The 24813-nt window shown below is 45.7% G+C and overlaps 1 pseudogene; it reads right to left on the bottom strand.

The window, feature by feature from the left end:
• Positions 1–17490: 17490 nt before the first annotated feature.
• Positions 17491–23388, bottom strand: LOC112850061 (large ribosomal subunit protein uL15 pseudogene; annotated as a pseudogene).
• Between the last annotated feature and the right edge of the window lie 1425 nt (positions 23389–24813).

Raw genomic sequence — 24813 nt, 5'->3', positions numbered from 1 at the left:
GCTGACTGAGCTACCCAGGTGCCCCCAAGTCATAAAAAGTTCTCAGGGGGCGCCTGGGTGGCGCAGTCGGTTAAGCGTCCGACTTCAGCCAGGTCACGATCTCGCGGTCCGTGAGTTCGAGCCCCGCGTCAGGCTCTGGGCTGATGGCTCAGAGCCTGGAGCCTGTTTCCGATTCTGTGTCTCCCTCTCTCTCTGCCCCTCCCCCGTTCATGCTCTGTCTTTCTCTGTCCCCAAAATAAATAAAAAACGTTGAAAAAAAAAAATTAAAAAAAAAAAAGTTCTCAGAAGTTAATTTTAAAAACATTGTCACACCTGTAGGGGGAAAAAAATGAGCAAAGAAGTGTAGAATTAAATCACAAAAGAGTGACTATAAATGGCCATTATAAGCATATGATAAAAGCATTCAATGCCTCTATATCAGAGAAATAGAAAACAAAGCAACAGCCGATGTCGCTTTTCAATTATAAAGATGACAGGTTTTTTTTAATGATAAAGTGGGCGACGTTTCACTGAAAGAGGTCCTCTTATAATAAAAAGGAAAATGGGGGTTTGTGGTTTTGCAGTGACAAACTGCATCCCCAGAAGAGATTAAGGAGAAGCTGGCTACCAATGCTTGGAGAAGGGGTGATGAAAATTCTAGACTGCAGGGGAGGTTGGGGCTCAGTGCTACGCTCCCGTCTGCTTCTCTGGGTTTTCGGTGCTGTGTTTCAGGGCTAGAGTTCCACACAGCTGGCCTAACAGCACAGACATTCCAGAAAAGCAGAATCTCCAGGACCTTACTTGCCTTATTTCTCCGTAAATGCGTCGGGCGCTTGTAGGTAGAAACTGGATTAGACACTGTCCTCAAAGCACTGGCAGATGGGTGGGAATGCCGATGATCGGATTCAGGACAAGACCAGTTGTCCGAGGAAACATGACGCAGTATGAGCCCCGCCTCCCCCCAGATTTTTAAGTCGACCTGTGTTCTGTCCGGCTAACTCTTTTGTGAGCGAGGAGTCAGCCCAGCACAAGGGCGATGACCTTAGTTAGGAAGCAGCTATTGTTGCAAATCAGAACCCGGTAACTAGCAGGTTCATTGTCGAAAGTATTGATCCTTAATTATTGATCTTCTCTGAAAAATAAAGCGAGCCTCACTCTCTCCCCACTCTCTCCCTCTCTGTCTCTCTGTCAATGTGCACTGATATCTATCACATACCCGGGTAGGAATGTCAGGGGAAATGTTCAAAATGGGTGCAAACTTCTTATTGATTCTGCTCTAGGCCATCACTGAGCTCACGGCGACTGCTATGATGCTCATCCCCAACATGGTAACTCTCCTCCTCCATCTCAAGGTCAACTTCACCCTTTGCATCTAAAAATATTACCATTTTTGGGGCGCCTGGGTGGCTCAGTCGGTTAAGCAGCCGACTTCGGCTCAGGTCATGATCTCACGGTCCGTGAGTTCGAGCCCCGCGTCGGGCTCTGGGCTGACAGCTCAGAGCCTGGAGCCTGTTTCAGATTCTGTGTCTCCCTCTCTCTGCCCCTCCCCTGTTCATGCTCTGTCTCTCTTTGTCTCAAAAATAAATAAAACGTTTAAAAAAAATTTTTTTTAATAAAAGTAAAAATATTACCATTTTATTTTTTATTTTTTTATTTTTTTTCAACGTTTATTTATTTTTGGGACAGAGAGAGACAGAGCATGAACGGGGGAGGGGCAGAGAGAGAGGGAGACACAGAATCGGAAACAGGCTCCAGGCTCTGAGCCATCAGCCCAGAGCCTGACGCGGGGCTCGAACTCACGGACCGCGAGATCGTGACCTGGCTGAAGTCGGACGCTTAACCGACTGCGCCACCCAGGCGCCCCAAAATATTACCATTTTAAACGTCTGAGAAACAAGAAACCTTTGCTATTGCATAAATACCAGTCCCTGTAGAATCCCCCCCACCAAAGAGGCAAGGGACACTTTTCACTGAGCTCCATGACAATCCAAACCTCTCTGATGGTGGGTAGATGAATGCTCTGGCTATTCCTTGTGGGGGGCAGGGAGTGGTGAGGGGGGGTGATGTGTCCTCTAGGGGCCCCCTTGAGGAGCTCTCTTTCTTTTTCACACACTGAGTCCTAGGCTCACTCAGTCTCTAAACCATGTCAACCTGCAGAACCCAGGAACCCCATGCAACAGAGCCACTCTGCAGAGCTACCCAACTTCTCACTGAATGAAGACCCAGCTAACACCTTCAAGAAGCCCTAAATACCAAAACCATTATGATGTCACAGATCTCAATTGAAGATATTAAGCAACAGAATGCATGTTAGGAGATTTAATGAAGTTCTGACTTTCTCATGTAACATCTTTGATTTTTAAATTAAAAAAAAGAAAGAGCCCAAATGTCCATCGCCTGATGAATGGATAAAGAAGATAAATACGTATGATGGAATATTACTCAGCAATCAAAAAGAATAAAATCTTGCCATTTGCAACTACATGGATGGAACTGGAGTGTATTATGCTAAGTGAAATTAGCCAGAGAAAGACAAATATCATATGACTTCACTCACACGAGGAATTTACGATACAAAACAGATGAACATAAGGGAAGGGAAACAAAAATAATATTAAAACAGGAAGGAGGACAAACCGTAAGAGACTTAAATAAGAGAACCAACTGAGCGTTGCTGGAGGGGTTTGGGGGTGGGGGGATGGGCTAAATGGGTGATGGGCATTAAGGAGGGCACTTGTTGGGATGAGCACTGGGTGTTGTATGTAGGTGATAAATCACTGGACTCTACTCCTGAAATCATTATTGCACTACGTACTAACTTGGATATAAATTATGAAACAAATAAATACATTTTTAATCAACATTTTCTAGCATTAAAACATTCTAGGGGCGCCTGGGTGGCGCAGTCGGTTAAGCGTCCGACTTCAGCCAGGTCACGATCTCGCGGTCCGTGAGTTCGAGCCCCGCGTCCGGCTCTGGGCTGATGGCTCAGAGCCTGGAGCCTGTTTCTGATTCTGTGTCTCCCTCTCTCTCTGCCCCTCCCCCGTTCATGCTCTGTCTCTCTCTGTCCCAAAAATAAATAAACATTGAAAAAAAAATTTTTTTAAAACATTCTATTAAGCCATTCTTATTATTAAATCATCCGTAGGTTTTTGGATTAGAATCCATTGGTTATGGTATATTTTTCTATCAATGTGCTCTTGGATTTATTTAGGATTTTTTGCATCAGTATAAGTGAGATTGAGTGGTGACTTTTTGTGCAGTTTCGTGGAGACTGTATTAATATTATGCTTGCTTCATGAAAAGAACTTGAAGGCTTTACTTCTCTTTCAGTGCCTTGAAACAGTTTAAATGATAGTAGAATGATTTATCCTTGAAAGATTTAGGAGAATTTCTCTTGAAACCATCCAAACCTGGGCTGCTCTTTGACAACTTTCTCCATTTTTTTTACAGTATCTAGTGTATTAAGATTTTCTATCTTCCAAAGTCAATTTTGCTAAAGGGTGCTAGAACATAATCCATTTTATCTAAGTGTTCAGATACCTCTACAAAGAGTTGAATAAAGCACTCTCTCGTGATTCTTTCATTTCCTCTATAACTTTTATTTTTCCTCTAGCATTTTTAAAAAAATTTTGTGTATTATTGCACTCTCTCTTTTTTCTAGATGAAGATAGCTAATGCATTAACTCTTTCATTAGTGTTCTCAGAGAATCAGAATTTGGATGCATTTAATTCATTTTGTAACTTTCTACTTCGTAATTCATAATCTCTCCTCTGGCATTATCTCTTCCTCCCACTTTTCTTAGTTTATTTTGTTATTGTTGTTTTTTTTTCAAACCAAGTTAGATACTTAATTCCTTTACTTTAATTCTTTCTCCTCATTACTCATATTTAAGGAGAGAACTTTTCTCTCAACGTCGCTTAAATGATGATATGCAATATTTTTACTTCTGCTCTTCTTTAGACTTTCTAAACCTTCAAACAGGAAAGAAATCCTGATTTTATGATGCCACTTTCAAAATTATTTTTTTAATTATACTATACATTTCCATGCCATTATTCCTACCTTCGGGCTTGCCTCTTCTGAAAGTGAAAAAGTCCTTCTCCAAAGCTACCTGGGACAGACACCAAGAAAGCAAAGGTCTACAACTATCATACTGCTGATAGTGGAGAGTGGAATTGAGAGGTAAAACCCAGGCGGGCAGCGGCCTGAAACTCTCTTCCTCTCTCTACTCCCTCCCCAGGAACCCAGCTCCTTCTCCCTCTGTGCCTCCCCCTCCCCTCCCTTCCCCTTCCCTCCCTCCCTCTCTTCCTCTCTGCCCCCCTCCAGTATATTTTACTGAAAGAGGGAATGGCATTGGCCCAGAGCCTGACCTGGGAATGAACTGGTTATGTGAGGACCTGTTCCTGCTCAAACTTTGTCCGCTATACCGGGGTATCCAGTATATTCGCTCTTTCCTCTTGTTATCTATGACTCGGCTAGTGTCATAAAACCCCAGCTAGTTTCAATCACTCTAGAAAATCAATTCATGCAGTCACCAATTCCGTGAATATTTGTTGAGCACTGACCATAGCCCTGTGCTGAGCATCAAGGACCCAGTAACGAGCAGGGACAGGGCCTCTCTGTCACCAAGTTAAGGTCCAGAGGGGCTCCAGCAGGGGCTCTGAGATTTCTTATTTGGGCTCTCTGATTGTTTGGAGGGTGGGCTAGTGGTGCTTATAAGGAGATGAGGCCCCCTGCCACCACCAGGGAAGCCACCCTTGGCACATACTGTCCCTGTGCAACGTTGTGGTTTTAATAGAGGGGGTACAAGACGCTGTGGGGGCAGATAGGAGATGCATTTCACCTAACCTGTGACGGGAAGGCTTCAGGAGGAAGTGATGTGTAAGAGGAGGCTTGAAGGATGATTAACAGCGAGCTACCGAGGTGATGGGAAAGGACGATGCAGGTGCAAAAGGCTCAGAGGGAAAGAGGTAGGTGGGCGAGGAATGAAGGGCTGTGGCTGATGTAACCACGGGAAGGTCTCCAGCAAGCCGTCTCTTGAAGGGAGTAAAGGGAATGCATTGGGCTGGTGGTCGTGGGTGGGAAAGGAAGGGAGAGGAAACAGACTCAAGGAGAATGAAGGAGAATGCCCCTTGAGTGGTGAAACCATGCCTCGTATTCAGGAAAAGGAGATGAAAACAACGCGAGGAGAAGACAGGGAAGGTGGAACAACACGCGCCAAATCATGACACCTCCTGTCTGCGGAGACATCCCAGCGGCTGGCCAAGCGGTCCAAGCCGGCCTGGCAGACCCCGGGGATTCTCCAGGAGCCCGAAGCTGGAGGCAGGGCGGCTGAGGTTGGAGGGATTTTCCACCTCCTCCTTTTCCTCCATCTGACTCAGCTAAGGCTGAAAGTAGCCTCCGAGCAACTGGCTTGGCCGGAATTCACGTTTCTGCCACGGCTGGTGGAGGAGGACCCGAGGCTACTGCCAAATTGAGAAGAAAATTAATTGTGATCGCCAAGGTTCCGGCCCGACTAGCTGGTCTCCGGGGACGGTCGTGCTGTCGGGGAGCTGGTCTGGGCTGTACACGTTGTCGGCCTGGCCTTTGGGGAGAGTCAGATAGCCCCGTAGGGGGCCGGAGGGCCACGCATTCCACAGGGAAAGAGGGTAGCTATTCAAACACTCAAGTGCCCCAGGACTTCAGTTCCCAGTGATGAACTTGAACTCCAGCTCTGGGCCCGGAGGGGAGTGGAGAACAGCAGCCAGGCTGGGAGGGGTGTGTGAGGAATAGCCGAGGGCAAGCTGGTGGGTGGGGGGGCAAGGGGGGTGCAGTGTTTCCGAAAGGGTGTGCACACTGGAGATGAACACCGTGATTTTCAGGAAGCAAGGATTAAAAAGTAAAATAATTATGTGGGGCTCCTGGGTGGCTCAGTCGGTTAAGCATCCGACTCCTGATTTCAGCTCAGGTCATGATCTCCCAGTTTGTGAGATCTAGCCCCACATTGGGCTCCCAGCCCACAGTGTGAAGCTGCCTTGGGATTCCCTCCCTCCTTCTCTCTCTGCCTCTTCCCCCATGCTCTCTCTCTCGCTCTCTCAAAATAAATAAACTTTAAGAAAAACTAAAACAGTATGTGTTTATTTTAATGCATGTTTAGAAAACTTGTAAATTTTATTTGTAAATAGAAAAATGTAAATTCCAGAACTTCATTTGTTTGGGATTAGGCTAAAGTAGGTACTCCGTTTAGAATGCGCGGCAGTTTAAAGAAAAATACTAAGTCCTAGTGCAGATGTGACACAAACAAGGCAAGCCTCGTGAGGATAAAGCCCAGATGACTGACGTCCGGAAACGCAAGTTCAGGAGACAGAATGATAACTCTGTCCCAGGTGCTGTCTCAGGCAGTGGACATCAGTGATGAGAAGAAGCAGGACGCGTCCCTGCCTTCAAATAGCTGACGTTTTGGTGGGGAGCAATAGGCAGTAAATGTGGCAACAAGGAAACCAATACCCAGTACCAAGGAACGTGCAGAGGACGGAACGGGGCTGGAGGGAGGGCGGCTGGGAGGGGTGCATCTTCAGGGAGTGGGGAGGCCTCTGACCAAGGGATGATTCCACCGGAACTTAAATGGCGAGAAGACAGCCAGGGGGGACAGTGAGTGTGGCCCTCACGCCCAGAAGGAGAGCCGGCGTGAAGGTAAACGGGGTTGAGCGGAAAGAGGTCACAGGGAAGAGAAACAAAAATGTCCTCATACCTATTATATGCCATAGGTAAGATAAATAATATATTATTCTACTAAATGCACCCAGTGGTTTGGTGTGATCAGTGTTACTATCAACCCTGATGGCAAATGACAAAAGTCAGAACTGATGGCTTAATTAAGCAACCCATCCAGGGTACACAACCAGGTGGGATTCAAACTCAGGAGTACCCGTGGCAACCCCAAGGCCTAAGAACAAAGTGGACACCATTGTGCCATTCGCCGAGGCTGTTGGGGGCTGTCCCTGCAGGTCAGGAGCTCACAGGTTATTCCCTAGCAGACCCCAAATGCACAGAGGCCACGGCCCTGCTCATCCTGTGAAGTATGCATCTCCTTATTGGCCTCTCCTCCTCCTATAACACCTGTCAGGGTCCCTGGTAACCTGTCACTGGCACAAGTGCAGCCAAGGTCCCAGGTTCCACCAAAGAGTCCGCAAAGAGCCAAGTGGGAGTGCCTGGGTAGCTCAGTCGGTTAAGCATCCAATTCTCGATTTCTGCTCAGGTCGTGATCTCATAGTCGTGAGGTGAAGCCCCACATGGGGCTCTGCAGTGGGTGTGGAACCTGCTTAAGATTCTCTCTCTCCTCTCCTTCTGCCCCTCCCCTGCTCACTCGCTCTTTAAAAAAAAAAAAAAAAAAAAAAAAAAATGAGTCGAGTGGCTCCTGATAGATCAATCCAGACATGGGCCCTGACTAAGGATAAATTAGCCGCAGCCATGAAAAAAAACAATTGGAAGGAGGGGCAATGTAGTCTATTTAACCCCTCCCGGCCTCAGTTCCCCCATGGAAAATGAGGGAACAAGAATGGTCCTTGATTTGGTGTGGGCTCAAACCTGACTCTGTGCTTCCAGCTGTGGCCCTTGGGCCAGCCCCTTCCCTGCTCTGAGCCTCACACCCCTCACCAGGTTCTGAGCGGCAAGGAGGGAGATGTAAACCAAAGGGCACATGGAAGTTGTGGGCAAAGAGCCCTGTGGAGGTGGGTGGCTGTTCTTCCAGAATCTAATTTTATTTGACTCCCATGGTTTCTCCAGCCACCATGACATTTTGGCAACACAGTGGTTCAGGAGTGGGGCTCTGGGGCTAGACGGCTGGGTTGAATCCTGGCTCCGCTAATCCCCAGCAGGGGGATCTCAGCCAGTAGCTCAACCTGCATGCTCCCTGCTGTCCTCACCCGTAAGTGGGTCGGTAATAGAACCATCTCAGCGGTCACGGTGAGGAGTCGGTGAGTGAGTACACGTAAAGGCTTCAGACTGTTCCCAGTAATAATCCTTGCCCTCAGAAGATGCTACTCTTGTGGGGCACAGGCGGGAATAATGACCAGGGAGGCATCTAGGGTGCAGGGAATAGGCTGTTTCCTGATTTGGGTGCTAGTTTCACAGGTGTATTCTGTATGTAAAAGCTCGTCAACCCGTGTGCAGAAGATACATGCACTTTCTCTGTATCACAGCTCAAAAAGGCGTCTTGTTTTAATTAATGCTTGGGAATGAGCAAAATTCCTAGGAAAACTGCAGACTTTCAAAGTCTATGGAATTGCTGGGGTTTAAGCCACATGTCCAAGGGAGATACCAGCCACTGCTACCCAGGTAATGTCTGGGTTAGAGGTAGAATAAGTAGAAAACTTCACTAAGGAATAGATGGGATGTGAAGATAGGACAGGGCTGGCACATAGGAAGCAGGGAAAGGGGTGGCATCCAGACAGCCAGGAAGGCAGTGGGACCTCTTAGGCTGGATGGCAGGGGTGTGGCTGTGGATTCTTCTCCCCCACCCTCAGGAATCCTTTGTGACTGTTCCATGGCTCTGTGACATAGGCTTGGAACTCTCTGGAACACAGCACACACCTCAGGGCCCATTGCCAGAGGTAGCAGTGAGCTTCCGGCCTCAGATGCTGGATGGCCATCTTCTTTCTGAGGAGCCAGGGCCTGACTGAGGAGGAGGCTGAGAGCCACTTGGTGAATCCACCAGGAAATGGTTTATTAAAGCTTCCAAGAGAGACCAGAAAACTAGAAAATGTCTGAGAGGCACACTGGGCAGGAAGACGGAGCCAGCCAGCCAGGGTCCTTTCTGAGTCAGTTGTGAGTGGCTCTTGGATGGCTGCCTAGTCTACATTGCATTGCCTCTCCTAGGAAGTTCCATATGGAAGTTCCATATGGCTTGGAAACCACTGGGCACATTTCACATAACCTAAATACCTCTTAGATTATCATCTTCCTCATTCAGGAGCTTAGTAGGTCTTAGACGCTCATATTTTAAGTTTTTTTGTGGCAGAGGCCAGGTTCTCCTCTCAAGATCCTTGAATCCATTACAGCATTTAAGCTGAGAGATGCCGAGCCTGGTCTCTCCTGTTTACTTTTCCCTCCCCAGGCACCCGAGTTCCAGGGTGGGGCTCCACAGTCAAGATTATCAAGAAGTCCAGGGAAACAAAGTCATCATGCTTAAGAGTCCTCTCTCTGCCCTAGCACCTGTGAGTGAGTGTGGAAGTCCAGAGGACCTTGAGATCCCTCTTTGATAGTGACCATGGATGGGCTCACACAGGGCCCTCAGATTGATGAAGACGGCAGACAGACCTTTCAGCCCCTCGCACCCAACATGGAAGCAATGTGGCACAGTGAGGCTGTGGATGTAGCCCAGAACTGACTTATAGGTGGAGTGATGGCAGGAAATGAGCCAAGGGATGGGGTGCCCAAACCATCCCGGCTTGCCTAGGAGGGAGGGGTTCCCCGGGACACTGGCCTTCCTGTGCTACAATCAGGAAAGTCCGAGGCAAACCCTGATGAGATGGTCATCCTACCAATAGATGAGGGCAAATTGTTTCCTGAGCCTCTAGCCACAGAATAGCTATGCCCCCGAGGCAGAGAATAGAGGGAATAGAATGTCCTGAGGGAAGAGAGGTCCAAATGGAAGAAGCTCACCAGAGAAATAGAGCATCTTCTCTAAGGTAAGTTTCCATCTTAAGAAAAGGATGCTGGAAATTCATTTAGGAATCCCTTATTAAGGGGTTGAAGATTTCAGGGAAATAGTCAAGTTTGAAGGGTCCCCACGTCCTGGCCCAAACCAGTAGACCACCACAGAGACAATGAATTGGGAAACTCCCCAAAGTGAAATGGATCAGGATAGTCTAAGGTCTCCTATAACTGAGAGATATCCTTAAAGAGCAGATTTCTGGTCCCTTAAAGCTCAAAGAAAGAGCCACATTATCAGCCTCAAGACAATCCCATTGACAGGTCTTTTGCCTCAGCTTGGCTTCTAAGGTCTCATAGTTCTGTGCCCAAAGTATTATATATCTACAATGGTATCTTCAATTTTACCTGCAAAGATGTCCTATGTTTTAAAATACATATTTTGGGGGCACCTGGGTGGCTCAGTCAGTTAAGTGTCTAACTCTTGATCCCGGCTCAGGTCACGATACCATGGTTTGTGAGATCGAGTCCCACATTGTCAGGCTCTACACCGACCGTGTGGAGCCTGCTTGGGATTCTCCCTCTCCCTCTCTCTCTGCCCCTCCCCACTCGCTCGCTCTCTCTCTCTCAAAATAAATAAACATTAAAAGTGAAACAAAATACTTATTTTTTCAATTTCCTTCCTCCCACATTAGCACCAAGAATGAATACTATAGACCTTGTCCATTTTTGCCCACTGAATAAGTGTCAGGGTATGGATACGTAAATACACAGATTTTTTTTTTCCTTTTCACACGTTAGATGTCATATTAGTCATCGTCCATTTGGGAAAAGAGAAACAACACTCTTAACCGAGAATTTGACATAAATAGTTGGGTAAACGTATTGGAAGCCCGAAAAAGTCAGAGGAAAGACAAAAGTAGCAAACGCTGGCAAGGCTGGGACAAGCCTGGGGACACAAGGCTGGGGACACAAAGGGCAAGGAGGTCACACGGACAGGACACAGACTACAGAGCAAGGCTCATTGCATAGGTGGTGTGGACATCTCAGGAGCTTGGAGAAAGGGCCTCCAAGCGATGGACCGTAAGCACAGAGAAGAAACCGTTGCCCAGATGCCGGGGGGGACTAAGGTGTGCAACGAGGTTGGCTCAGAGAGGAAAGAATCCGGGAAAAGGAACCAACTGTGCTGTTCCTCGGATGACAGTGGGAGGAACAAGAGATGTAAAAGAAAGAAAAGATCCCTCCCCACCCTCCTCCTTCCAGTGCTTCTGACAGAAGCTAACAGGGAGCCAGCTAGTAGAGGAACGCAGTTCACAGAATTCCAGCCCCGGCTTCACCAGCAGAGCAGTGTGGATTCAGAGCTCACACAGTGCACGGGCCAAGTCGAGACTCCCAATTTTTATTAACCATATTTCTTTGAATTTCCCATTATATCCAGCCTCCATTTTTCTTCAATGTAGTAACACGTTGATTTGTAGGAGTCTTCTATACATTGTGATAATCATTGCGTATCTTTTCTGTGTCACACCGGTCCTCAACCCTAGCTTCAGAGTTGAATGACCTGAGTTCCGTGCCATGTTAATTAAATGAGAAACTCTACACGTGCCTGGGTACAGGTACTTTTTGAAACTGTCCTCTTAAAAACTGAGAAGCAACTGAGGGCGGATGGGGGGTGGGAGGGAGGGGAGGGTGGGTGACGGGCACGGAGGAGGGCACCTGTTGGGATGAGCCCTGGGTGCTGTATGGAAACCAATTTGACAATAAATTTCATATTAAAAAAATAAAAATAAAAATAAATCAAAAAGCAAACAAATAAATAAAACTATCCGGGTGATCTCCCAATGCCACCAATAAGAAGGATCCAGGAGCTCCCAGAGAGAGCATCCCTGTTTCCTTCAGCACCTTAAGTACTTGCTCCTTAGAGGACCTCACCCTTCTGTGCATCCTCTTAAGTGGAAATACAACCTACATGTTCTTCTTTCCTTCCGGTCTGCTCCCTACCTATGCACACAAAGTTACCCGGACACAGATGGCAATAAGGCAAGGGGCAAAAGGACACAGTGCCAACCTCTCCCTGAGCCAGCCAGTGCTGTCCCTTAACCAAGCACTCACAGGCAAAACAATAAACTCTTCAGAAATCAATAAAGACCTATGTTAATATATATACTTTGTTCTTGAAGGGAAAAAAATCAATATTGTTAAAATGTCAGTTTAATCCCAAAGCGATCTGCAGATTCAATACCATCTCAACAAACTTCTGGCAGGTTTTTCTTCGGAAATGATGTTTCCTAAGGCTGCTGTAACAAATCGCCACAAAGCTGGTGGCTTGAAACAACGAAAAGGTAATCTCTCCCAGTTCTAGAGGCCAGAAGTCTGAAATCGGGATCACTGGGCCCAAACCAAGGTGTGGGCAGGATCTCTCTCCCTTTAGAGGCTCAAGGGGAGAATCTGTTCCTTGCTCCTCAGCTTCTGGTGGCTACCGGTGTTCCTTGGCTTGTGGCCACACCACACCAATCTTGAAGGCTACCCTCTTGAAATCCCTCTTCACATCACCTTTTCTTTGTGCAGTCAAATCTCTCTGCCTCTCTCATATATGGAAACATGTGACTGCATTTAGGACCCACCTGGATAATCCAGGATAACTTCCCCATCTCAAGATCCTTAATTTTTTCCAGATAAGGTAATAATCATTGGATCTTAATCACACAGATTGAGACATGGATATCTTCTGGGGGCAATTTTTCCGCCCACCACGGAAACTGACATGCTGATCCTAAACATATGTGGAAATGCAAAGGAGTAAGAATAGCCAAAGCGATTTTGAAAAAGAATGAACCTGGAAGATGCATAATAACATATATGGAGCACTATTGTGAAGTTACAACGAGGTATTGGAACAAAGATTTAAAAATAGACTGTCTGGGAAGGGGTCTCGCAACAGGCTTACACACATATGATCGAGTGATTCATTCCATTCAGTGGGAAAAGAATTACCTTCCAATAAATGTTGCTGGATAAGTTGGCGAACCACAAAACCCCTAACTCACATTACACTAAAAAGTGTTTTAAGATGGTTCACAGACCCAAATAGGAAAGCAACAATGATAAATATTCTAGAGGGAACATAGCAATTTATCTTTTCCATATGACATTTACGATCTTGGGTAAGTGAAGATTTCTTAAACAGACACGTGCAAAAGTCAAAAAAAAAAAGTGAACTAAGCATTCAAGACGCTAGAAAAATAGTAACAAAAAATCAGTAGCAGCCTTGATTTGAAAATAAAGAGCTAGCTGTTTGAAAATACTAACACCATTAATAAAAACCATTCACAAAGCGGATGGGAGGTTGATGGATGGCTGATGGAAATGCAGGTGCTCCACTCCCTGGCCCTGGCCTCACTGCCACCTTTCTGTTCAGTTAGTGTCCCACCCCTTGGCAACAGGACTCCTGAAGGGCAGGTGAAGTTCATAGGAAACCCAGAGTCACCTGCCAAGCCAGAGAGCGAGCGTCTTTACACATACAGATGTGTACAAATCTCAACCCCGCACCAGTGTTCATAGGGGAGACTTTCCAAATGAGCCAAGTGGGGCCCGGCCACTCCCAGCTGGGGGTTCTTCCCTGAGAAGACAAGGGCTGGAGCTCATGCTAAAGAAATAGTTACATGTGAAATTGAAGAACTGAGATGGGAAAAGCAGCAGAAGCTATAATGAATTACCTCCTAGCTTATAAAACGATGTCAGGATTTCTTGAGGAAAAAACTGATCAAAGAAACAAACTGGAAACATGTTCTAGAGACCACGATAACTAGCAAGAGGGGCCTCAACCCCCGAGCAGGCCCCGACACAGCCATACGCAGGTCACCTATATGCTAGAAGCCCGGGTGAACTTGGATAGGAACGTTCTAGATGTCCTCCCGTAGAATGTATCCTTTGTGAGGCTCTTGTGGAAAACAACATTTCAGGGCTCTGGAATATTTTGCTTATACAATTCAAGACAAAAGAGAGGAAGAAAGTCCCCACAGTTTGCCAAAAATGCTTCTATTCCCTCAGAGAATTTTATCTGGAGCCTCCTCAAGGAAAGCAGGAGAGACGAAAAGCACCAAATATGCAACTCCTCCTGCACGGGTCATAAGAGTCAAACTCGTGTCCACAAAAAGCCAAGGACTCCAAAAATTCCACCTCAGATGACTGAAGTAACACAAGAGTTGCATAAAGAAGAATAAAGGTGGCAGGAGCAAGGAGGGATACTTAGAAAAACGGGAGAAGAAATGGACCGTCCAGAACCCGGTCAAGATGAGGCGGCTAAGCAAAGACACAGCCTAGACTCTGAAATCTCAAACAAACACAACATAATCCACATATAAATAGGAGGGCGCTTCTTCATCTGAACATAGTGAGGTTGGAGACAATCCTAGCACTGAAAATCCTGGAAATGTAAGTACAACTTTCCGTGATGTCGCCCCATTGCAGCGTGCCAAAATATTTAGCCAGAGTTGAGTAAGAGGGAAAAGCCAGTGCACAGTTTAGCCCCCCCCAAAACAAAATTAGGTCGACTTCTAAAGATTTGGCCAATTCTTTGGGACTTCTGTGGGAGATGCTCTGTTGTTTTGGGGTTTTGATTTGGATGACCAAGTAATATTTAATCAAGTCTTTGAATGTATATAAATATATATGCTAAAAAAAAGTAAACAGGATCAAGGAACTCTGGGAGAGGGAGGGGAAGTCAGAAGGGAGAAGACCTGGAATAAACATCACCCATTGCCTGAAAGTCAAGGACCAGAGCTTATGCTGGAGCTTAGGGAAACACTGAGTCCACAGAGTGTGGTGTTGCAAGCATGATGCATAAAAGTGATCCTTAAGGGTGTTGGAAGAGAATGTTAAATCTTTCATCTTTGTTTATTTTTGTCCCCCCACACACACAAAAAAAGGCAGAAATTATGATTTTAAACTACCGACTATGTGGATTGACACTGGGGCCCTCCCTCGGAGAGCCCTGTGTCACGGGGGCTCTGTGGTTAGATTCCTTCACAATGCGAGGAGGTCACCAGCAGAACCATTCAATCATTTGCACTGTCCTGCAATGTGGCCTGTTTAATGGGTAGACAGAGTGTACTGTATAGTTTAAAATACTTGTAAAATAGTACAAAACATGGCACTCACTTAAAACATCACTGCAAAGAGAGTTAGTGAGGAAATATGGGAGCACCCGGCTGGCTTAGTCGGTAGAGCATGTGACTCTTGATCTTGGGGTTGTGAGCTCAAAGCCCCATGCTGGGTGTAGAAATGACTTGAAAATAAAATATTAAAAAAAAAGAAGGCAAAGAAAGAAAATTCTAAGTCTGGAAATAACAAGTGAACAAGAAAATGTCCTAGCAGAAACCTCTCCTGGACTGTCCTATGTGACAGCTACAAGCTCTGCGTGGCTATTGAGCACTTGAAATATTGTTTAGTGTGAACGAGGAAATGAAGTTTACATTTTATTTCATTTTAATTAATTTAAATTTGTCTTTAAAACCTGGTACTCTGGATCCTGAGAAACTGAACAGAAACCCAAGGGGGAGGGGGAAAAAAAAAAGAGGTTAGAGTGGGAGAGAGCCAAAGCATAAGAGACTCTTAAAAACTGAGAACAAACTGAGGGTTGGTGGGGGGTGGGAAGGAGGGGAGGGTGGGTGATGGGTGTTGAGGAGGGCACCTTTTGGGATGAGCACTGGGTGTTGTATGGAAACCAATTTGACAATAAACTTCATATATTAAAAAAAAAAAAAAAAAAAGAAGTCTCTCTAGTTTCCCACCAATAAAAATATGATATCTGTGGCTGAAAAAAAATAAAAAAATAAATAAAACCTGGTACTCAATTCCATTACTGGAAAACTTTTTTTTTTTTTTTCAACGTTTATTTATTTTTGGGACAGAGAGAGACAGAGCATGAACGGGGGAGGGGCAGAGAGAGAGGGAGACACAGAATCGGAAACAGGCTCCAGGCTCTGAGCCATCAGCCCAGAGCCCGACGCGGGGCTCGAACTCACGGACCGCGAGATCATGACCTGGCTGAAGTTGGACGCTTAACCGACTGCGCCACCCAGGCGCCTCTACTGGAAAACTTTTAATTTTTTTTTAATGTTTATTTATTTGGAGAGAGAGAGAGACAGAGCACGAGCAGGGGAGGGGCAGAGACAGAGGGAGACACAGAATCCGAAGCAGACTCCAGGCTCCGAGTTGTTAGCACAGAGCCCGATGTGGGGCTCGAACCCACGAGCTGTGAGTTCCAAGACCCGAGCTGAAGTCGGATGCTTAACCAACAGAGCCACGCAGGCACTCCTTACGTATGCTTGAAATGACGAGTATGAAGCTATTCTGGCCAACTCGCATTCTGAAATTGAAATATGGATCAGGAGCTTCCAATGAGTTTTTAGCAGTGGATGAAGATGTGCTGTTAATGTAAAATACACACTGGGCTTCAAAGACAGGGTCTGAAGAATAGAAAGTATTTCATTAATCATCTTTAGATTATGTGTTGAAGTGGTAATATATGTAATACACAGGGGTTAAAAATATGTATCGCTAAAATTAATTTCACCTTTTAAAAACTGTTCCAATGTGGCTCTAAGACAATATAAAATTCCATGAGTGACTCACATGAAGTTCCCACTGGACAGACTTGGTTAAGATGATGTGCATTTTCCTGAACGAGAAATCCCGGACCAGGCCCCTCGAGGATCTTGGAAAATGTTCAACGTTGTCTACTCGCTTTGAAGTTCTTTGTTTGGTAACAAAGTCACCAACCAGAAAAGAGAAGAAAGAAAAACCAACACGGGCAGACAAAGTGCAGGGGTCATTTACTCGGTGCCAGACGCGGGGCTCCCAAGGCCATCATTCAAATGGCAAAGCCCTTCAAACTTTCAAAGACAATGGAATGACTCTCACCCCACCGCCGCCCTCCCCCGGAGGGCTATTACGAAGCTAAGTGAGAAGCTATCTGTAGAAACACTGCGACATCTGCCCAAGGCCTGAGTAGAATAGCAGCCAAGTACGCACTTTTCCACATGTTCTGTAATCATCACCGCACTCAGTGGGTAGACGATTATCTCCAACTAATAGAAAACCATGGCACGCTGAGGCTGCGTCTCTAGCTCAGGTCACATAGCTAACATACAATGGCACCTAGACAGCCACTCAGAACTATCAGGGAGTTCACGGACACTGATGAGGTGGACGAGGGATCTCACTATCCGGCAACAATTCTCAAATGAGACACAGAGGCTGGAGGTCTCTCTGCCCCTCTGATCTGCAGGTGGCCCTTCCTGGTCCTTGGAGGGTAGACATTCTCTGTGGGAGCAATAGATTCCATGACAGCCGGGAACGGGGAGAGAAACTTCCCGAACATACTAGGTCTTTCCAGATCTTTTCTGGAAGGAGGCTGGTTCTTGAAAGCCAGGACCTCATTCTTGAGCTAGCTCTGCACGCTCAGGTATGCACCTCAACATGGCCAATGCTCATTTGTCCAAAGCAACAGTTGACTCTCCAGGGCTGATTGAACCTCCAGCCGAGAAGCTGCCCTCATTCCCACAGCCCACAGCCCTCCGGCCGAATTCCTATTACCTCCAGCCCCGACTGCCTGTTTTTTCCCTTCTCAGTCATTACCAGAGGCAGGCCTGGCATGGGTGGTAGAGAAGGACAGCATTCACTTCCAGCCATTGGTGGTGGTGCACAGGGCCCGCCCCAAGCCGTGGCTTCCAGGCCTGGACTTCTCTTTTGAAAGGTGGTAGTTTGACTTGGAATGAGGTGCGCCTGCACCTGCCAAGTTCAACACACAGTGGAGACAAACACAGCTCTATCCCTGAGAGGCCCCGCCTAAGGCAAGGCCCAGACAGGGCAGTTCAAATGGCGAACAGGGCGAGGGGGAGGCCCAGGCTCCAGAGCCGCTGGATAGAAGTGGGGAAATAGTGGTTGGAGGGCTGAGTGGCTGAAAAACAAGGAGGCAGCAGTTGACTTTCTGCTGTTGCCTGCCTCTATTCTCCAGTTAGCTACTTTCCCTTTGGCTTAAAGTAACCCTATAAGGTTGATTTGATGTCTTGTGTTGTCCTTTGAACTGGTCCTCCTCAGGGAGGGTTTCCTGAGTTTCCGGGAGCTGGCAGGGCCTCAGAACAAAGCAAGCTCTGCCACACCCAGTCCCTTCCTCATGGGGCACAGGCCAGCACCCTGGGCTACGGCTCAGCCAAGGACCTCCTCTCCTCCGCTGGCTTTCACCCCTTCTCTGCCACCATTCACGGGGGTGGAGGGGAGAGGCTGGGTGGTTGGAGGGGAGCACCAAGGTTAAAAGAGATTCAGCCCAAATCAGCGACAGCCCTGGAATGCAGAAGAAAGTGCTAGCCCTGAGTTGTGTGACCTGGGAGAAAGGCAGGAGAGAGCAGATCATATACCACTTCTAGATGGCTCCTACCCCCCCCCAGGATGAGTCAATTGCTCTGGCTTCCTTTTAGAGCTGTTTCAAGGTCTCCAAATGAGCTGATTTGAGGAGTTTTGTTTTGTTTTGTTTTGTTCTTAACATTTATTTATTTTTGAGAGAGAAAGAGTGAGCACAAGCAGGGGAGGAGCAGAGAGAGAGAGGGAGACACAGAATCCAAAGCAGGCTCCAGGCCCTGAGCTGTCAGCACAGAGCCTGATGCGGAGCTCGAACTCATGAACCATGAGATCATGACCCGAGCCAAAGTCGGACACATAACCAACTGAGTCCAGGCGCCTGGAGCTGATTTAATTTTTAACTGCTATTTCCTAACAGAGGTGAATAAAAGACCCCAGGGAATTGCCTACCTGGATAGCAGAAAGGGTCTGTAGGGCCCATTTCTAGATCCAGATGAAGCTACCTGAAACACTAAGTGGCTGCATAGTTACAGTTAAACTTCACAAATTATTACAGAATGACTAGTTCTACCAGTCCTGACACTTCTAATGGCAGCTTAATGGTTGTTTATGAAACTCTCCCCAGTTATGGCTGCTTAGCATATCAAAAGGCTTGGGAAATACCCCCCAGATAACCTTGGGAAGAGAGACAGGTACAACCATAATGGGTGACTTTGCTGGGCTAAACACAGATCTCCAGAGGAGAGCAAACTCCAGTGAAGGTGAAAGCCATCCTTTAAACCAACCACAGATTTAAAAAGTGCTAAAACATAGACATACAGAGGAGCCACCATACAATATTCAACAACTCTCTTCTAAGTAATTTTAGATACCGAAACAAATGTTCTGCCCTTGGACTCCATATTATGTAATTCCCACTGTGATGACAAGGAAAGTCCTATACATACATGTTACAAGATTATAAACACAAAACCCTGTGTACTGTACCCTCTGGACAAGTAAAGGGATTTTAACCCCTAATATTTACCAAGTTTGATTCTCCCCTTTGCTGTCTTTAGAATATAGCAGTTGAATAGAGAGAGAGAAGATACCCCTCGGCTGCCAGTCATGGCTCCATTGAGATTTTACTGCATGTCAGGTGCTTTACGTACATATTCCTCTAGTCCTTAGAATAGCTCTTGGGGTTTTTCCTCCCATTTTACAGATGAGGCACTGAAGGATCCAAAAGGCTTATATAACATGCCATAATTACGGAGCTTAAAAGTGCCCAAAGCCAGGATTTAACCAGGGGGCATCAAACTCCAGATCCCATGGCTTGATCACTATGCAACACTTCCCTAATTTGATAGTCAACTTATTTGTTGACTACTGATTTAAAGTTTTAGCTATCTAATTTACTTTCCTGATTGGGACGGAGCAGAAATTGTGGAGGCACCACCAGGATCCGCCTCAGATGTTTTTACCATTTCCATGTTCCCCTCCCCCAGCTTCAATGCACCTTTACCTTTGAATTCATTTGCCACAAATTTGCAAGAAGTTTTGCAACAAACTCCCACAAATTTGGTGGTTTAAAACAGTATGTATTTACCTCCCTAACAGTTCTAGAAGTCAGAAGTCCAAAATAGGTCTCATGGGATTAAAATCAGTATTTTAAGCCTCTATTTCTTCCAGAGGCTCTAGAGGAGAACCCATTTCTTGCCTTTTCTGGTTTCTAGAGGCTTCCTTCATTCATTGGCTCATGGCCCCTCCATATGTAAACCCAGCAGTGGCATCATTCTGAGCTCTGCATCTGCCGTCACATCTCTGACTCTCCCGCCTCCCTCTTTCAGTTATAAGAATCCTGGTGATGACATTGGGACCCCAGGATAATACAGGATAATCTCTCCATCTCAAGATCCTTATTTGAGTCATATCTGCAAAGTCTCTTTTATTATCTAAGATAAAGTATTCACCGGTTCTGGGGATTAGGATGTGGAATTCTTTGGGGGTCATTATTCCACCCACCACACCTAATGGATGCAACAGTTTCTTTTCCAAGGACTTCCCTTCAGCTCCTGGAGCCACTTTGCCCCAGTGCACAGAGAGCTAGAAGTTCCTGTTGCTAACTGTCCTGGTTTGCCCCAGGCTGGGGGGTTCTGGAACATGAGACTTTTACTGCTAAAACCAAGATAGTCCTGGACCAACTAGAGGGGTTGGCTGCCCTACCCTAGAGCCAATGACTGATGGTGATACGTTGTGAAACCCAACTCACTTGCCTCAACAAAGACAAATTCTGAGAGCTAAATTTATACTCCAGACTTTCCCTAGAAGATCAGGCTTAGGTTTCTGACTCTGCCTAAAATTACATCCTTGGCTCTCCCATCCCTGTCCTTCTTCCCCATTCCCTTAGTAAATTCTACTGGAAGCATTTCCTTAGCAAACCGCCTACACACCAATCTTCATCTCAAGACCCTCCATTGTGGTGACCCGCCTAAAAGGGGGGGAGGGGCACAGGAGAAGGAATAATAGCTTTGTTTCCATTTATTCAACAAACATTATTAAACTCCTATAATGTATCAGGTCCTACATTGGGGATGAAGAGTCACACAGAAGCCAAACCCAATCCTCAGGAGGCTCACTTAAAAAAAACAAAGAGATAACTGAGTAGAACAATACAATGTGGTAAGCATAGAGAGAGACATTCAAAGAAGATCACAGAAAACGAAGGGTGCAAACTACAAGAAAAGAGGTACAGGCAAGCATTGATCATCAAAGAAGCTTGGACTTTTTTTTTTTTTTTTTTTAGAGGGAGAGTATGAGCAGGGGAGAAGGTCAGAGGGAAACACAGGAGAGACAGTCTTAAGCAGGTTCCACACTCAGCACAGAGCCCAACATAGGGCTTCATCCTATGACCCTGAAATCATGACCTGAGCCCAAATCAAGAGTTGGGATACTCAATCAACCGAGCCACGAAGTACCCCAAGAAGCTTGGACTCCTTAAAAGCTACTCAAAACCGTTAAAGGTAACACACATTTCAACCAATTTTTGTAAGTCAGAGGGAAAATCTCTCTGAAGATAGGAGATGGAAACAGAGATGGAAAATAGGAAAGAAAAAAAAAAAATCAGAGAATCATACATACCAGAAGTTCCAACATCTGAATGATAGAACTTACAGAAAGAGAACACAGAAAACAGGAAAAAATTTTCAATGAGATAAGGAAATCCTCAAAATTGAAAAATATATCACCAAAAAGTGAAAGGACCACCAATGACCTAGAATGACAAGTGAAAAGACTCAGTAAAAGTGTATCTGTAAAATTTCAGAACCTCAAGAACAAAGCAAAGACTCCAAAGCTTCCAGAAAAAATTTAGTTAGGTACATACAAAAGCCACATTGAAATCTCATAGACACGACTGGTCTACGGTCTATGCCTTCAAACACCTAACAAATAATTATTCTCAGCCTGGAATTCTATGCCCACAAACTGTCAATCACGTGTGAGTTTAAAATATATTTTAATGCATTCAGGAAACCTAAAACTTTTTATCTCCTGCCTTTTCTTAGAAAGCTACTGCTGACGTGTTCCAGAAAAAATAAGGAAGAAAATGAAGAGAAAGGAAAACATGGAGCCCAAGAAAGAAAGAACCCAAAGGAGGAATGACAGCTACATAGCAGGCTTAAAGAGTGACCATTTCAGGAGAAGCAAACTCGTAGAATAGTGTTTGGGGCTTTTTAAAATACACTTTTAACTACCTAAAAAATCATGTTAATACACTGATTCATCTGATGAAGCATTTGAGAAAAAAATTTAAGGATCAGGACACAGGTAATCGGTTGAAACAGGAAACAATTATCAACACCAAGAAGAAATAAATAAAAAGGAAATATCATTATAGTGTCTTCCTGTACCCTGTCATAAACAGTATTTGCAGAAAGCTAATGAAGAAGAATGCAAACTGACTATTGAATAAACCCAAAGTTTACAAACATATAAATAAATAGGTGTAGTTGGTGTTACAAGCTGAATGGTATCCAAAATTCACATATCAAAGCCCTAATCCCCAGTACTTCAGAATGTGACTATATTTGGAGATAGAATTTTAAATCCAATATGATATGTCTTTATTAAAAAAAAAAAGGAAATTGAGACACAGATGGGTACAAAGGGAAGACCATTTGAAGACACCAGAAGAAAACGGGCATCTACAAACCCAGAAGAGAGGCATCAGGAGGAACCAACCTCTGCCGATGCCATGATCTTGGACTACCAGCCTCCAGAACTGCGAGGAAATAAATTTCTGTTGTTCAAGCCTCCCAGTCTGTGGTGCTTCGTTAGGGTGGCCCTAGCAGATTAAGACAGATGGGAAACATGTAAGTCAAATCTTCCTAAATTATAATAGAAAGTCATTGTGCAAAAATATCCAAAACTGATAAATCAAGAAGCTTAAAACGTGAATATAAACATATTTTTAAAAAAAAATTTTTTTTTTCAACGTTTATTTATTTTTGGGACAGAGAGAGACAGAGCATGAACGGGGGAGGGTCAGAGAGAGAGGGAGACACAGAATCGGAAACAGGCTCCAGGCTCTGAGCCATCAGCCCAGAGCCCGACGCGGGGCTCGAACTCACGGACCGCGAGATCGTGACCTGGCTGAAGTCGGACGCTTAACCGACTGCGCCACCCAGGCGCCCCTAAACATATTTTTTAAAGTACTTGTTAGCTTTTAATGGACCTCCTTCCATGTGGCTTCAAACTACCAAGACATAAACCCCCACACACCCTTAATCTTCTCAGCTCTTCTACTGAAGAATTTGGCCTTCGTGATGACAGGCTATTTGGGGAGCTTTTCCTTTCCCAAAATTTGGCAGTAGCCAGATCACAGCACATCAACGACGGGAGAAACTCCAGTCTCGGTTCTGGTACCATTTGCCCATGTCTGCTCACTGACCAGGGTCCACAGTTTATTGAGGTTGACAGTTGGGCAGAAGCTCTGCTTCCTCTTGAGGAGGTGATGCCTCGTTCCAACTTTTCCAAAGTAACCTGGGTGATATTTGCCGAAGTTGATCCTGTGGTGATGCATGCCACCAGCATTTCCCCAGCCCCCTGGGTGCTTCCGGTGCTTGCCCAGGCAGCCATGGCTCACGTGGTCCTGAAGTTTCTGGGTCTTCCTCAGGCTGGATGGCATGTTGGAATTTTTTTTTTTTTTTTTTAATTTTTATGTTTGAGAAAGAGCGCAAATGAGGGAGGGACAGAGAGAGACAGTGACGCAGAATCCGAAGCAGGCCCTGAACTGTTAGCACAGAGCGCAGGGGGGGCTCGAACCCAGGAACGGCGAGATCATGACCTGAGCCTGACTGAGCCCCCCAGGAGGTTAGGCTTCCGACTTCGGCTCAGATTCTGTCTCTCTGCGCAACCCCCTTCTCGTGCTCGGTCTCTCTCTGTCTCTAAAACATAAATAAAAAATCTTAAAAAAAAAAAATTAAAAGCTAAAGGAGGTTAAAGAGTTGCCTGGGGGGGCTGGGGGAGGGGGGGGTGGGGAGGGGGGCACCTGAATGGCCCAGTCGGTTGAGCGCTGACTTGGGCTCAGGTCATGATCTCACAGCTCGTGGTTGGTTCAAGCCCTGCATCAGGCTCTGTGCTGATAGCTCGGAGCCTGGAGCCTGCTTCAAACTCTGTGTCTCCCTCTCTCTCTGCCCCTCCCCTGCTCATGCTCTGTCTGTCTCTCAAAAATAAATAAATGTTAAAAAAAATAATTAAAAAAAAAGTTGCCTCAGAAGATTGAGGCAGGGTCCCACACTCCACCTTGAATCCTTAAAGACAGATGTATTTCAGAATTCAGATATTTTCCTATCTTTAAAAGATAATATTCACATACTATATCATAAGCACACAATTATGTGCACATAATTAGGGACAGCATCCCATAATTAACACAATAATTTTGCAAAAGGATTTTAAGTTTAGGTCAGGTTTTGCCACCAGAATGAGCTTTGGTGCTAGGGTACCCCCCGAAACTCAATTTTCAAAGCTTTTTTTGATTAAAAAACATGCAAACCAGTGACTGCAATCTTGTGTTTGATATTTTTAACCATGTATAGCGCTTTGATAAAAATCAAAATCATTTTTGAAAAGGCTACTCTAGCAGAAGCGTGGAAGGAGATTTGGGGGAGTGGAATTATACCAGGGGCAAGAGGAGAGTCAGAGACTCATGAGAGAGCCCATGTGATAATGAAGCCCGGATGTAAGGATGGCAAGTGAGGCAACAACGATGGGTAAAAAAGGAGAAAGAATGACGGATTTCAGAGATCTTGTGAACAAATCCAATGGGATGGGTAAGAGAGAAGGAATAATAATGGACAAAACTCCAACTCTTTTTTTTTTTTTTAATTTTTTTTTTTTTAACGTTTATTTATTTTTTTGGGACAGAGAGAGACAGAGCATGAACGGGGGAGGGGCAGAGAGAGAGGGAGTCACAGAATCGGAAACAGGCTCCAGGCTCCGAGCCATCAGCCCAGAGCCCGACGCGGGGCTCGAACTCACGGACCGCGAGATCGTGACCTGGCTGAAGTCGGACGCTTAACCGACTGCGCCACCCAGGCGCCCCAAACTCCAACTCTTAACTTGGGAAGTTGTGTCGAGGTGCCAGCACTGAACGGAGAAGGCAGAAGGATAGGACATTTGGAGGACAAGGAGACAAATGTCCAAGATAGGACATTTGGAGGACAAGGTGAGGTGGGGCCTCTGAGACTTTCATTAGGAGATATTTTGGAGGCATCGGAAGGCATCTAGGCTACTAAATATTTGACATACCCCACGACAGAATTCCTAACGGGGCGGGGGTGGGGGGGGGGAGGCCA

Source organism: Puma concolor, chromosome C2 (assembly GCF_028749965.1).
Source record: "Puma concolor isolate L17-30 chromosome C2, mPumCon1.1.hap2, whole genome shotgun sequence".
In the NCBI taxonomy this organism is placed as follows: domain Eukaryota; kingdom Metazoa; phylum Chordata; class Mammalia; order Carnivora; family Felidae; genus Puma; species Puma concolor.
This window is presented reverse-complemented; position numbering and strand designations above follow the sequence as displayed.